The 13,433-nt window shown below is 45.6% G+C and overlaps 2 protein-coding genes across 15 annotated transcripts in view; one reads left to right on the forward strand and one right to left on the reverse strand.

Annotated features, from left to right (window-relative positions):
* LOC146833112 (complement C3-like) overlaps positions 1-13,433 on the forward strand; it is a 1,368,049-nt gene that overhangs the window by 946,508 nt on the left and 408,108 nt on the right. The gene's annotated exons all lie outside the window — the stretch shown is intronic.
* Positions 1-13,433, reverse strand: part of LOC146833113 (uncharacterized) — a 787,180-nt gene that overhangs the window by 246,936 nt on the left and 526,811 nt on the right. The gene's annotated exons all lie outside the window — the stretch shown is intronic.

Here is a 13,433-nt window from a genome sequence, read left to right on the forward strand (position 1 = left end):
GAACCTGATGTTAAAATGTACCTCTAGTATGATAGGGGTAGCATGTTGTCATGTTTGTCCCTTTCCTATGTGCCACAGATGCCCTCCTTTATGCCAAGAATCACCTCCAATGTGCTAGTGCAAGCATTTTGCCATGGGTGTTTCAAACCAAGAATTACCTCCAGTAGGCCTGCACCAGCCTTTCACAGTGGATGTCCCATATATCAAGTATTATCTCTAGGATGCCAGGTCCTGTCTATAACTAATTGCCTCCAGTATGCCAACACCGGACTTTTCCCAGAAGCCAAGTCGCAGGCATAACACCACATTCTCACTTATGCTAATTTACATTCACTAACTCATTTTCACCTACTCATTCTTTCTCAACCATTCTCACTCACTTATACTCATTTATTCTTACTCTCTTGCGCTCACTCTTACGCGCTTTCACACATTGTCACTCATTCTTACCCTGATTAACTCACACCTCCTCACTCACACTGACTTGCACTCACTCTTTCCCTGGCCCCACCAGTCTCACTCACCCTGACTCACTCATACTATCTGGCGTTTAATCTCATTTGTTTTCACTCCTATCAGTGACTGTCACATTCACTTTCACGCATGCTCACATACACAAACACTTACACGTAAACACTCTTTTTCACACAAACACACTGTCACCTGCAAGCATGCCCACAACATACATTGAAAAACATGTTTAATTACCTAATGATCCAGTTTTTAGTATACTAATAGTGAATAATATACAATTATTCACTGTTAGCGTATTGAAAAATGAGCAAGGATGGTGAAGCGGCCCCAGTCTGATTTTGCCACCTCTGAGTCGCTGTTCTGCTTGGGTTTTCGGATCAGATAGAACCCGCTCAACAGAGCCTCTCTAACCCAGCCAGAACGTTACCCCCTCCCTAGGGCCTATTCACACCTAAGAAACCACATATATACATACCACCTAAGGACAGGGAATTCCTACTTATATATATATATATATATATATATATATATATATATATATATATATATATATATATATATATATATCAAGACCTCTTATAATACAAGTGGCGGCCTCGCGGTCCCAAATGGACCCAGGACTTCCTGCCCAGACGGCAGCCTCAGCCTCGCGGTCCCAAACGGTCCCAGGACTTCCTGCCCAGACGGCAACCTTAGCCTCGCGGTCCCAAACGGACCCAGGACTTCCTACCCAGACGGCAGCCTCAGCCTCGCGGTCCCAAACGGACCCAGGACTTCCTGCCCAGACGGCAGCCTCAGCCTCGCGGTCCCAAACGGGCCCAGGACTTCCTACCCAGACGGCAGCCTCAGCCTCGCGGTCCCAAACGGACCCAGGACTTCCTACCCAGACGGCAGCCTCAGCCTCGCATTCCCAAACGGACCCAGGACTTCCTGCCCAGACGGCAGCCTTAGCCTCGCGGTCCCAAATGGACCCAGGACTTCCTGCCCAGACGGCAGCCTTAGCACAAGTTCATCCTATAATTACCACGACATACAACAAGGGAACCAGTGTTACTATGTATCAGATCACACAAAGACTGCTAGTTGAGCACAACCTGTTCCCCAGTTCGAGGGGCTCCTTTCTCCCTTATTCAGCTACCACTTACCTGATCAGGATTAACATCTGTTCATATCAAGTCACAGCTGACTAGAAGAATAGGCTACCCTCTTATACAAGAACACGCAGCACATATTGATTCACTACAAACTGGATACTTTATTTAGTCACCACATACACACTCACAGAACATAATACATATCACATATGACCTGCAAAGAAAAGTGATAGATTAAGTTGTACACTCTAATAATAAAGGGGTTGACATCACCTTGGTCGTATGTAGCCTGCACTCAATGGTCATCTAGGTTCCCTTCTCGTCTGTGCCTCGGCTTCGCCTGGAAGTCACACCTCCGCAGTCACGGATCTACTCCCTTCTCCTTCTCCGAGTCACTGGGACCTCTTCCTCATCGGCTACTCTCTTTTCTTTGGCTATTCTGTTAGAAGAATATCTATCTCTCTCGGTTTTTCTCCACCTTCAAGTTTGTCATCTGTCTTCCCTGGAATAAGTAGTAGCTTTACTGCTTAACGGCCAGGTGCCGCCTACGGACTAAAAAGCAAGTGCCAGTATCTGCCTCAGACTTTCACTAATATAGAGGTGCATTTTCTCATGGAAAATTCCAGCCCGTAACCTGCCGCCCACCAAATTCTTGTACCTCCCCGTACCAAGGACACGTTCCCAGCCGGCCGGCCTGATGTAGTGTCTTCGGCATGAAGAAAAATACAATCCTTCGATAAGGGCCGGCCTGAACCGGTTCTCTCCAAGCGAATAACACCTCATAACTAAAACATCACCCTCGACCTAGAAACTTTCCAAGCTGCCGGAGCGGAAAGAAAGATGGAGTCTCTCCCGTTTAAGGCCTACCAGGCCTGGATTCAGCACGACTCCATGAAATACCCTCACTATAGAACAGATTACCCCTAATACTAACGGATCCATCCTCTAGGATATATGTGCAAACCCTAATCTATGGGGAAGAACACAGGATCATGTCGAAGTGCCTAATAAATAGGCTCTATACACTACTCTAACCCTTAGACTTGGATGGAAAGAGACTGAAGTCACATTAGTTCCCCTTAATCACAAGAGAGCCGGGAAAATCGAGCAGTACATTTCACCCTTGACTTCAGTCTATTATACATTCATTAAATGGAGCTAACATCTGTGGAAGAATAATATGAAACAAAGCTAACTGATCTATGTCTAGTACCGAGTGTACAGAATTGAAGCAGTGAAGGAATACACTGAATAAAGCAACAGATAGAAATCAAAACAGCAACAGCAATCAGAATACCACCTAATGTTTGACGTAGCATGTGTACGTCAGGCAACCAATTAAAGAGCCAGTCAAACCAGCCCTGGTCAACGTGTTTTCTAACTTCTTCCGTTAAATCACGCAACTTGTCAATATGTGCACGAATGGATTGTGTATGATCGGACAAGTTAAAACAACAGAGACCTTCAAAGTCGGAGCAATCATGTCCATGTTTAAGCAAAAGATAATCAATGGCCGCTCTATTTTGCAAAATGGCCCTACGTTCACCCTGGGCATCTAGTAGCATGTCGGACAGGACTGTAGAAGTATGATTAATGGATTTCACCATCCAACAGGCCATTTTCCCAATGGATTTGGCATTATAAACTGCCAAAGCAGGAACACCAATAATTGAAATAGCTAGGCTAAGGTATTCAGACTTGGAATATAAATGCAAAGATGAGTCACAATCCTCCTGTAACATCACAGTATCTCGAATCACACGAGAGTTGGCATTCGGATGTGATGAAAACATCAACAAACTGAGTCTCGTAATAGCACAAGGGCCTCCGGAAATGTTTGCAGGGACATATGGCCAGGAAGTATTACCACATGAGAAAAGCCATCCGGCAGGTAGTAACATCGTGCGATAATGACTGGGGGTAACTACCAAACTATTGCAAGTCATATTGTTCTGAACTGAAACACATGTGGTCGGTGTCCTTTGAAAGCACAAAGTCCGTTCATGAGCTGTAAATGAAGTGGCGCCTTTTAGTTTTAGGCGTAGACATTCAGAGATCGCACTAGGATTACACGTAAGAAAGAAGCATAAATCACCTTGTGTGATATTATAGGTAACTATTTGGGACTGGATGGGGGGGTGGCTCGTTCGGCAGTTCAGTGCATAGGGGGCAATATACATGGGTAGCAAAATCACCCAGGAGAACATTGGGACGAGCCTTTGAAACATTAAAAATGTGAACTAGGGTTTCCAATGAGGCAGGGACAGCAACCAGACAGGTCGCCAGAATATCATGTACAGATCTCATCGGTGTCAAACAGAAGTGAGGGGCATCAGTCACCCTCTTGGCTAATGATGTCCAAAAGTTCGATGATGAATCCCACGCAGCGAAGGAACGCAACACTCGGGTTCTCAGTTCATCCCGGGTTGACGGGATCCCTCCTTTCTCGTCGTACCATCCCAAAAGGAGTCCAGTGCCGACACATCCTGCAGCAACAATCCAAAGAATGATCTGAAAGAGAATCAAATACAGGCATTAATCATTCTCGTAAATAACATTTGTCAGCCGGGACCTGCAACCCAGCTATCTTTCCCTGGTCTCATAACCAAAATGGTATTGTCCTGACCAGTGGCAATAACCTCTGCTTGTTCAGGGGGATTCTTAGGCGACTGCACCCAAACCCTAGCCCCAGGGTTATCCGTAGAGCCAAAGCCTTTCTGGCCTCGTACAGTTAGCAAAGTTGGGGCAGTGCCTTTCATTAATGAACCACTGAAAACAGGCATAATGAGTAATTGAGCCACTCGGTCAGTGCGGTGTATCAGTAAGTCAACCTCACTGCTATTCAGCAGGAGCACCTTAATCTCTCCCTGATAATCACTGTCAATGATTCCTCCAAGCACCTGAATGCCTTTTACAGCCAGCCCCGATCTAGGGGCGATTAATCCAAAATTCCCAGGTGGTATATGAATACCAACACCGGTAGCAATGATGACCCGATCCTTACTTTTTAAAACGGTGTCATCCATGGCATGCAAGTCTAAACCTGCCGACCCTGGGGTCGCTCTACATGGAGCCAAAGCTCCAGGAGTAATTTCCCAGTACATCACAGTCTCTCTGATTTCATTGGGCTTAGCATCAACATTCGGAGGAAACAAACGCATAAGTGGGGATTCAGCATTTAGGAAAGGACGGTTATTCAAAATCAATAACGCTTGAGGCAAAAAGTCTCGCCAATTCTTATACTTGTCATTTGTTAACTTACGCAGCTGGTCCTTTAGCAGGCCATTCAATCTCTCCACCAGGCCCGAGGCCTGTGGATAGTAGGGTATATGGAATATCCATTCAATATTGTTTTCCGCACAGAATTCCTGTACCAATCTTCCACGAAAATGGGATGCATTATCAGATTGAATTTGGAATGGCACACCATAATACATCATAATCAATTCTAATGTTTTAATGGTATTCAATTGGGTAGCTTGCTTACAGGGAAGGGCTACCAGCAGGCCACTGTATGTATCAACAATAGTGCAAACATATTGACAATTCCTACTCATAGGAAGTGGACCAATGTAATCAATCTGCCAAATTTGAGCGGGCAGTTTTCCGCGATGTAAATGACCTTTAACAATTTGGGGCACTTTACGCTGTCTGATATGTTGACAAACGGGACAGTGTAAGATAACATTTTTAATTAAATCTAGGGGAATATAAATTCCTCGATCAGCAGCCCACCTGCTAGTGGCCTTCTCTCCAAAATGTCCTGCCTTCTGGTGTGCCCATTTCGCCAATCCCGCAATGTCAGAATCTTGCCTGTCCACCACTGCCTCAGCAATTTTAGATTTCTCATCTGCAATGTTATGAAAACATTTCTCAAGAGAATCTATCGGGGTGTGAGCATCCACATGGAAGATTGTAACAGTACTCTGTGGGAGCATCTCCCAAATCTCTTGCCATAACTCTTTTCCCCACAATTCTTTGGAATGTAACTTCCAATTATGGGAATGCCAAGTCGGCAACCAAACAGCCAGTCCATTGGCAGTAGACCAAGAATCAGTGAAAATATGACATGTACCAGGTAACTCTTGTTTCAAAACTTGATAAATAGCGTACAGCTCGGCATATTGGCTGCTTTTACCTTCACCAGTTGTGCTCAGCAATTTCTGTGTGACCGGATTATAGGACACCGCCTTCCAGTGCCGTGTCGTCCCTATAAACCTCGCTGAACCATCCGTGAACCAAACATGGTTCCTGTCCGCTGCGGACAGATCATCAAAAGGCTTACCCCACTTGACAGGAGACTCCTGTGCTAAAGGTACGGAACATTCACTCTCAGTCTCAGTCGACGGCGCTCGCGCCACCTGCTCATGTAAAGAAGCAACTCCTTTCGGGCCCACACGTGCCCTATCTTGTATATACCATTTCCATTTAATCACACTCGCCTCTTGAGCATGCCCAATTCGGTGAGTTTTCGGCGAACTCAGAACCCACTGCATGATAGGAATTTCAGGGCGCAAAACTATATCATGTCCCAAAGTCAATTGCTCGGTATCCACCAGAGACCAATAACAAGCAAGTAACTTTTTCTCAAAGGGTGTATAACGCTCACCAGCATCAGGTAACTTTTTGGTCCAAAAACCTAACGGTACTCTACTCCTGCCTTGTTTCTGCCACAAACTCCAATTTGCATAAGGGCCCTGTACAGACACATTCAAATCCACATCACCATCACGTACAGGCCATAAATCCAGAGCATGTTGAATTGCTTCTTTTGCCAGACTAAACGCATCTTGCTGTGGTTTATCCCATTCAAATGCATTCTTTTTACGCGTGACCCGGTACAAGGGGGCCAATATTTGACTCAAATGAGGAATATGCTGGCGCCAAAAACCAAACAGGCCAATGAAGCTCTGGGCTTCTTTCCTATTCCTCGGAACTGCAAAATCAAGAATCTTCTGTTTAACCTGAGGGATCACTTCACGGTGCCCTTCATGCCAATTAATACCCAAAAATTTTACAGCCTGGGACGGACCTTGCAATTTATCTGGGTTGATTTCCCAACCTTTCCCACGCAGGCACTCAATGATCCTGTCCAATTGGGTCTGAACTTCCTCCTGTGTGTCGCCTTGGATCAAAACATCATCAATATAATGACATATCTGAATTTGGGAATGAACCGGTACCTCAGCCAAATGCTCTGCCACCAGCCGGTGACATATTGTAGGACTATGCACATAGCCCTGAGGAAGACTCCTAAACGTCATCTGACGCCCGTTCCACGTAAAACTGAACTGTTCCTGACACTCAGGGGCAATTGGAATAGAAAAGAAAGCATTAGCAATATCAATGGACGCATACCATGTACCTGGATGCTTTTGGATTCTTTCAATTAGGGTAATAACATCCGGCACTGCAACAGTCAAAGAGGGCGTGTGTTTGTTCAATTCTCGATAATCAACAGTCATGCGCCAAGAATTATCACTCTTACGTACAGGCCAAACAGGATTATTCCAAGCAGAAGTAACCGGTGTTATAACACCTGCATCCACCAACTCCTGAATAGTGGTACTAATCTCCTCATGGCCACCTGGAATACGATACTGCTTCTGACAAACCACTTTTGTCGCCTGGGGAACTTGTATGGGAGGCATTCTTAAACGACCAACCCGTATAGGCCTGGACGATATATAATGCGTGGTTCCAAATTGGTAACACCCATCATCTAGATGCAACGTCATTCCTTTCAAGATATCAATTCCAATTATGAATTCTAAGAGTGGCACCACTAGTACAGAATATTCTTTTCTAGGGATTCTACCTATTCTCATTTCAAGCAAAGTTTGAACTGCAGGGGTTTCTTTTCCACCTAATCCAGTAATAGTAAAAGGCTGACCTGTAAACTTCTTTGATTTTCCATGAATAAGAGTGGCCTCCGCTCCTGTATCTACCAATGCTCGGGCCCTTTGGATATTACGATGTCTCCAATAAATATCAATATCTACATAGGGTCTATTATCTCTGTGAGCCCATCTGTGTACCGGAGCTTGACCTATTTCCTAGTCATTCTTACTGCATTCTGTGTACCAGGACAAATCAGGATAAAGGCTCTCACGTTTCTTAGGTATCGGTACCTCCTGTTCATATCCATTCCCCGTACGGAACGGACTCGAGTCTTCAGCATTGTACTGCGGGTTACGATCGACCAAACTGTGACGATCCTCTCTCCTTCTCAACTCAGGGGATTGATCCCTATCATCTCTACGTCTGCTGTAAACATAATCATTTCTCCCCCTTTCTCTTTCCCCCTCTCTCTCCCTGTCTCTCTCTCGACGGGGGTACATATCACGTACATAACGTCGATCATCACGACGAACAGAGCGCCCACGGCGGTCGTCATCACCGCTTCCGTCAGAACCACCACGATCACACTCAGTGGTCCGAACACGCCGGGCACCCTCCTTCCTATCCAAGCCACGTTTGCGAAATAACTCCCACAAACGAGCGGTAGTCTCACCGTCAATGTCCTCCCTACGCACACCATCAGCCAGAAGACCAGAAAAGATATCACGCCTAGTAAGTTTATTTTCACCAGGAGTACGGGTGTCAGGCCGGGACTGACGTTCAGGTTTAAACCACTCACCCAACTCACCGAGTTGGCGTACCGACTCCAGTACCGTAGATAACACATTACCAGTCTGATTAATCAATAAAGTCATCATGACCTGCTTATATTCAACAGGGGAAGACCGAATAATGCGATTCCGCACAGAAGATGTAAACAAACCATCAAGCAACCTGTCAGCAGTACCCAAAAAAATTGCCGTTTTCATCACCTCCTCTTTGAGACGTTGTGCAGCGTCGCGCAAAGTATACCACGGTTTGTCATTCACAGGCCAATCAGACTCAGTAGGATACTTTTGATTACAACCCTCAGTCGCCAATTGAAGTAAAGAAATTTGACCACCACCATTATAGTTACGAAAATGATCTTGTACAGTAGAATCCGAACTCAAGGAACAAAACTTCAAACAATCGCCATTATCTAACATAATGCCAGCAGCGCCCAGTTCATAAAGGCGCACCATCCATGTGAGCAAGGTCTCACCAGCTCGCTGCCGAAATCGCTGCAAAATATCACTAATTTCTTGTTGAGTAAAGTCCTCTAAAGAGTCTAAAGAAATACCCTGCGGAGCAGCGGGAGACTGCTGCAACTTCCGACGAAAAACTGGATGCGCAGAGACCGCGGGACGAGCATCACAAGGAGCCCGATCAGTACTCGTAGAGGGATAATCAGTGTAAGAGGTATCGATCCCACCCGAAGAACGAGCGTAAACATGGGGTGCACCATCAGAGGTGCAAGAAGCAGATTTACAATCATGACGGGAACGAGAAGACTCGCGCTTGGCAGACTCCTCACCCGAGGAACAAGAATCACTCGAGTTCCAGATATTACCATCCCATTCATCAGGATTCCAATCCAGTCCGGCTTTCGCCACGACTAGACGCACCTTTCGCGTCGAAACCCGACCGCGCCTGTTCTTGTATTTATAACGAGCAATTCGCACAGCCGCCCTTTCGGCAATAGTTTGGTAAGTCTCCAGCTTATCAGCAAGCAACTTATTTTGACATCGCAACAAAGTATGAGAATTCTGAATCTCAACAAAGTGCGCTTCCACATCTTTAAGAGAGATCTGTAATTTCAACAATCTCTCATGTAGAATCCGATACGCAGACAGGACAATCCAACCTCTGCGCCCCAAAATGGGAATCTCCTCACCCTTCGATACGGGTGCCTTCTGCAAACAAGTAATCACATTAGCCGGCTCCGCCAGCTCCAAAGAAGAATTCCAATTCTCACTCAAACCAGTAGAATCAGCCCACTCACGGGCCAAGGCTTCATAAGGCATTGAATCCCATCCGGGAATATCAACGGGCAACTTAAAAGTAGACTTAGATCTTCTAGAAAACATCGTGGAAAAGAAAAAGAAGAAAGAAGAAAAATAAAAACTATACACACAAGTATACAAAAATAAAATGCAAACAAAACCACGCACGCGCCGAAAGCAAACACAAGACAACCACAACGCACACAGGTTTCGTAAACGGTTCGTGACGCCAAATGTTCTGCTTGGGTTTTCGGATCAGATAGAACCCGCTCAACAGAGCCTCTCTAACCCAGCCAGAACGTTACCCCCTCCCTAGGGCCTATTCACACCTAAGAAACCACATATATACATACCACCTAAGGACAGGGAATTCCTACTTATATATATATATATATATATATATATATATATATATATATATATATATATATATATATATATATATATCAAGACCTCTTATAATACAAGTGGCGGCCTCGCGGTCCCAAATGGACCCAGGACTTCCTGCCCAGACGGCAGCCTCAGCCTCGCGGTCCCAAACGGACCCAGGACTTCCTGCCCAGACGGCAGCCTTAGCCTTGCGGTCCCAAACGGACCCAGGACTTCCTACCCAGACGGCAGCCTCAGCCTCGCGGTCCCAAACGGACCCAGGACTTCCTGCCCAGATGGCAGCCTTAGCCTCGCGGTCCCAAACGGACCCAGGACTTCCTACCCAGACGGCAGCCTCAGCCTCGCGGTCCCAAACGGACCCAGGACCCAGGACTTCCTGCCCAGACGGCAGCCTTAGCCTCGCGGTCCCAAATGGACCCAGGACTTCCTGCCCAGACGGCAGCCTTAGCACAAGTTCATCCTATAATTACCACGACATACAACAAGGGAACCAGTGTTACAAAGACTGCTAGTTGAGCACAACCTGTTCCCCAGTTCGAGGGGCTCCTTTCTCCCTTATTCAGCTACCACTTACCTGATCAGGATTAACATCTGTTCATATCAAGTCACAGCTGACTAGAAGAATAGGCTACCCTCTTATACAAGAACACGCAGCACATATTGATTCACTACAAACTGGATACTTTATTTAGTCACCACATACACACTCACAGAACATAATACATATCACATATGACCTGCAAAGAAAAGTGATAGATTAAGTTGTACACTCTAATAATAAAGGGGTTGACATCACCTTGGTCGTATGTAGCCTGCACTCAATGGTCATCTAGGTTCCCTTCTCGTCTGTGCCTCGGCTTCGCCTGGAAGTCACACCTCCGCAGTCACGGATCTACTCCCTTCTCCTTCTCCGAGTCACTGGGACCTCTTCCTCATCGGCTACTCTCTTTTCTTTGGCTATTCTGTTAGAAGAATATCTATCTCTCTCGGTTTTTCTCCACCTTCAAGTTTGTCATCTGTCTTCCCTGGAATAAGTAGTAGCTTTACTGCTTAACGGCCAGGTGCCGCCTACGGACTAAAAAGCAAGTGCCAGTATCTGCCTCAGACTTTCACTAATATAGAGGTGCATTTTCTCATGGAAAATTCCAGCCCGTAACCTGCCGCCCACCAAATTCTTGTACCTCCCCGTACCAAGGACACGTTCCCAGCCGGCCGGCCTGATGTAGTGTCTTCGGCATGAAGAAAAATACAATCCTTCGATAAGGGCCGGCCTGAACCGGTTCTCTCCAAGCGAATAACACCTCATAACTAAAACATCACCCTCGACCTAGAAACTTTCCAAGCTGCCGGAGCGGAAAGAAAGATGGAGTCTCTCCCGTTTAAGGCCTACCAGGCCTGGATTCAGCACGACTCCATGAAATACCCTCACTATAGAACAGATTACCCCTAATACTAACGGATCTATCCTCTAGGATATATGTGCAAACCCTAATCTATGGGGAAGAACACAGGATCATGTCGAAGTGCCTAATAAATAGGCTCTATATGTTAATGTTAATGTTAAAATGGTACTTGTAGAGCGCACGGCTACTCAAAAAGAGTGTCCCGGCGCTTTTTATTTAAGGTGAACTACAAAATGGAGACACAGCATATTAAAAAAGAAAAAGAAGAAGTAACACATTCAAAAGGAGACTAACCCTTAGACTTGGATGGAAAGAGACTGAAGTCACATTAGTTCCCCTTAATCACAAGAGAGCCGGGAAAATCGAGCAGTACAGTCGCAAAGGCAGTGCCAGGAGTCACAGGGAGCAAGACAGGAGTCGCAACTACGAACCCTGACTACCCCTAAATGACGTCCATGGAGGCATAGAGTGTCTTCAAATTGAGTCACACATATTCAGAATATCCCATATATGTCTGGCTTATTAAGCCATCACATTAAAACATGAGTTATCCTACTAACCTGCCGAAAATGTCTAATGCTTACGATCATCAAGAGACATTGTGGGGGGGGGGAGGGGGGGCAGATTTGCAAACCTTTCATGCAACAAAGCAAGACAACTTTCTTTGCTGCATGAAAGTGAGAAGGCAGGAATGCACCATATTTACTAATATGTGGTGCATTCCTGCTCTCTCTAAGTGCCTGCGCACTCTGCGCTGTCAAGCTCCAATGCAGGCACCCATGCATCATAGTGCAAGGGTGCCCTCATTACATGCAGGATTTATTTTGTGTAGAAAGGTGAACCTTCCTGCACAAAAACCATCCTTGGAGCCCTTTTCCTCTTTCTATATGCGCTGCAGAATGCAGCACACTTAGAAAGATGAAGAAATGAGGAGAAATACAGATATTTCTCCTCTGTGTGCCTCTATTGGGAAGTCGTACAATTTTGACGTATTCCCACGTTTACTACACAGTAACTCTGGTAATCTGGGAATGCGTCAAAAAGCTCAGTGGATGCATGGGACACATACTCTGCACCCATGTAAGGCCTTCCTTGGCAGACTAATGCAAGGCAGTGATTTGCCTTGCATTAGTCTAGATTTAGCAAGAAACACAGGGCCATGCAAAGTGGCCTTGGTGGCTTATTAAATCTCACTGAAGCCCTTGCTCTACGTTGTTCCACCTTGCTTGACACTATGGCAACACAAGGGCTTCATGATCTGGGCCAGAGTATCTTCAACGTGAGTCTTGTAGATTCATAATATCCCAAGCCACAAATCAGTCTTTTATGGGTAAAGTAGCCATCATTAGGACCCCTTTAACCAGTGAACTAAGCATATAAGCCTCCCTTCAGGCTTGAAAAGAGTCTCAAAACACACATATTCAAACTGTGCTGACCCTCTCTAAGTCAACCCCTCTTCTCTTATGTTTCAATACTATCCTCCTCTCTTCCCTTTTCTTTCCATCACATAGGGAAATTGATGATCATTTTGTGTGCTGTGATTTGTGCCATTTTTGCAGCTTTTTCTGATTCAGTCCCTGATAAACGCATCCATTCCTATTGCCCCAAATTTTCCTACTTTTGCTTACTGCGTTTTATGGAGAATAATTTATAACACATCACCGACTCAAATTGTTCATTTGAAAGCTCAGTAAATTCTCAGCACCTCCCTCCTCTCCCATGGTGAGGGCATTTTTTGTTTTTAATAACCCTTCCCGGCAGGGTATGCCTGGCGGAGGCAGACAGTAAAAAACAGCTATGTGTCCACCCATTCTAACAGAGCACATGGACATGTATATCAAACAACTAAGTCCGCGGGTCTATTAGGTTCTCCAAGAGGACATCAAAAGCACAGACAGTACAAGTAAAACACTCCTACTAAAACATGGAGGGAGTCCTATTTAAGAGGACGGAATCCCATCACCCACCGAGGTGACATGCTTCATCATCTGGGATCTCCTCTTGGTTGCAAATTCTAATGCAACCAAGGGCTACAACCCCCTCACTGTGAGGGAGGAGCTCAGGGATGTTTTGGTAGATCAGATTGTCTGATCTCCTGAAATCCGTTAGATGTGGAGCAAATGCAGTGCAAACAGTAATGTGAAAAAATGAGGTTAAAATTGGCTACCAAGAGAGAAAAACCATTT

Source organism: Triturus cristatus, chromosome 4_2, assembly GCF_964204655.1.
Source record: "Triturus cristatus chromosome 4_2, aTriCri1.1, whole genome shotgun sequence".
In the NCBI taxonomy this organism is placed as follows: Eukaryota; Metazoa; Chordata; class Amphibia; order Caudata; family Salamandridae; genus Triturus; species Triturus cristatus.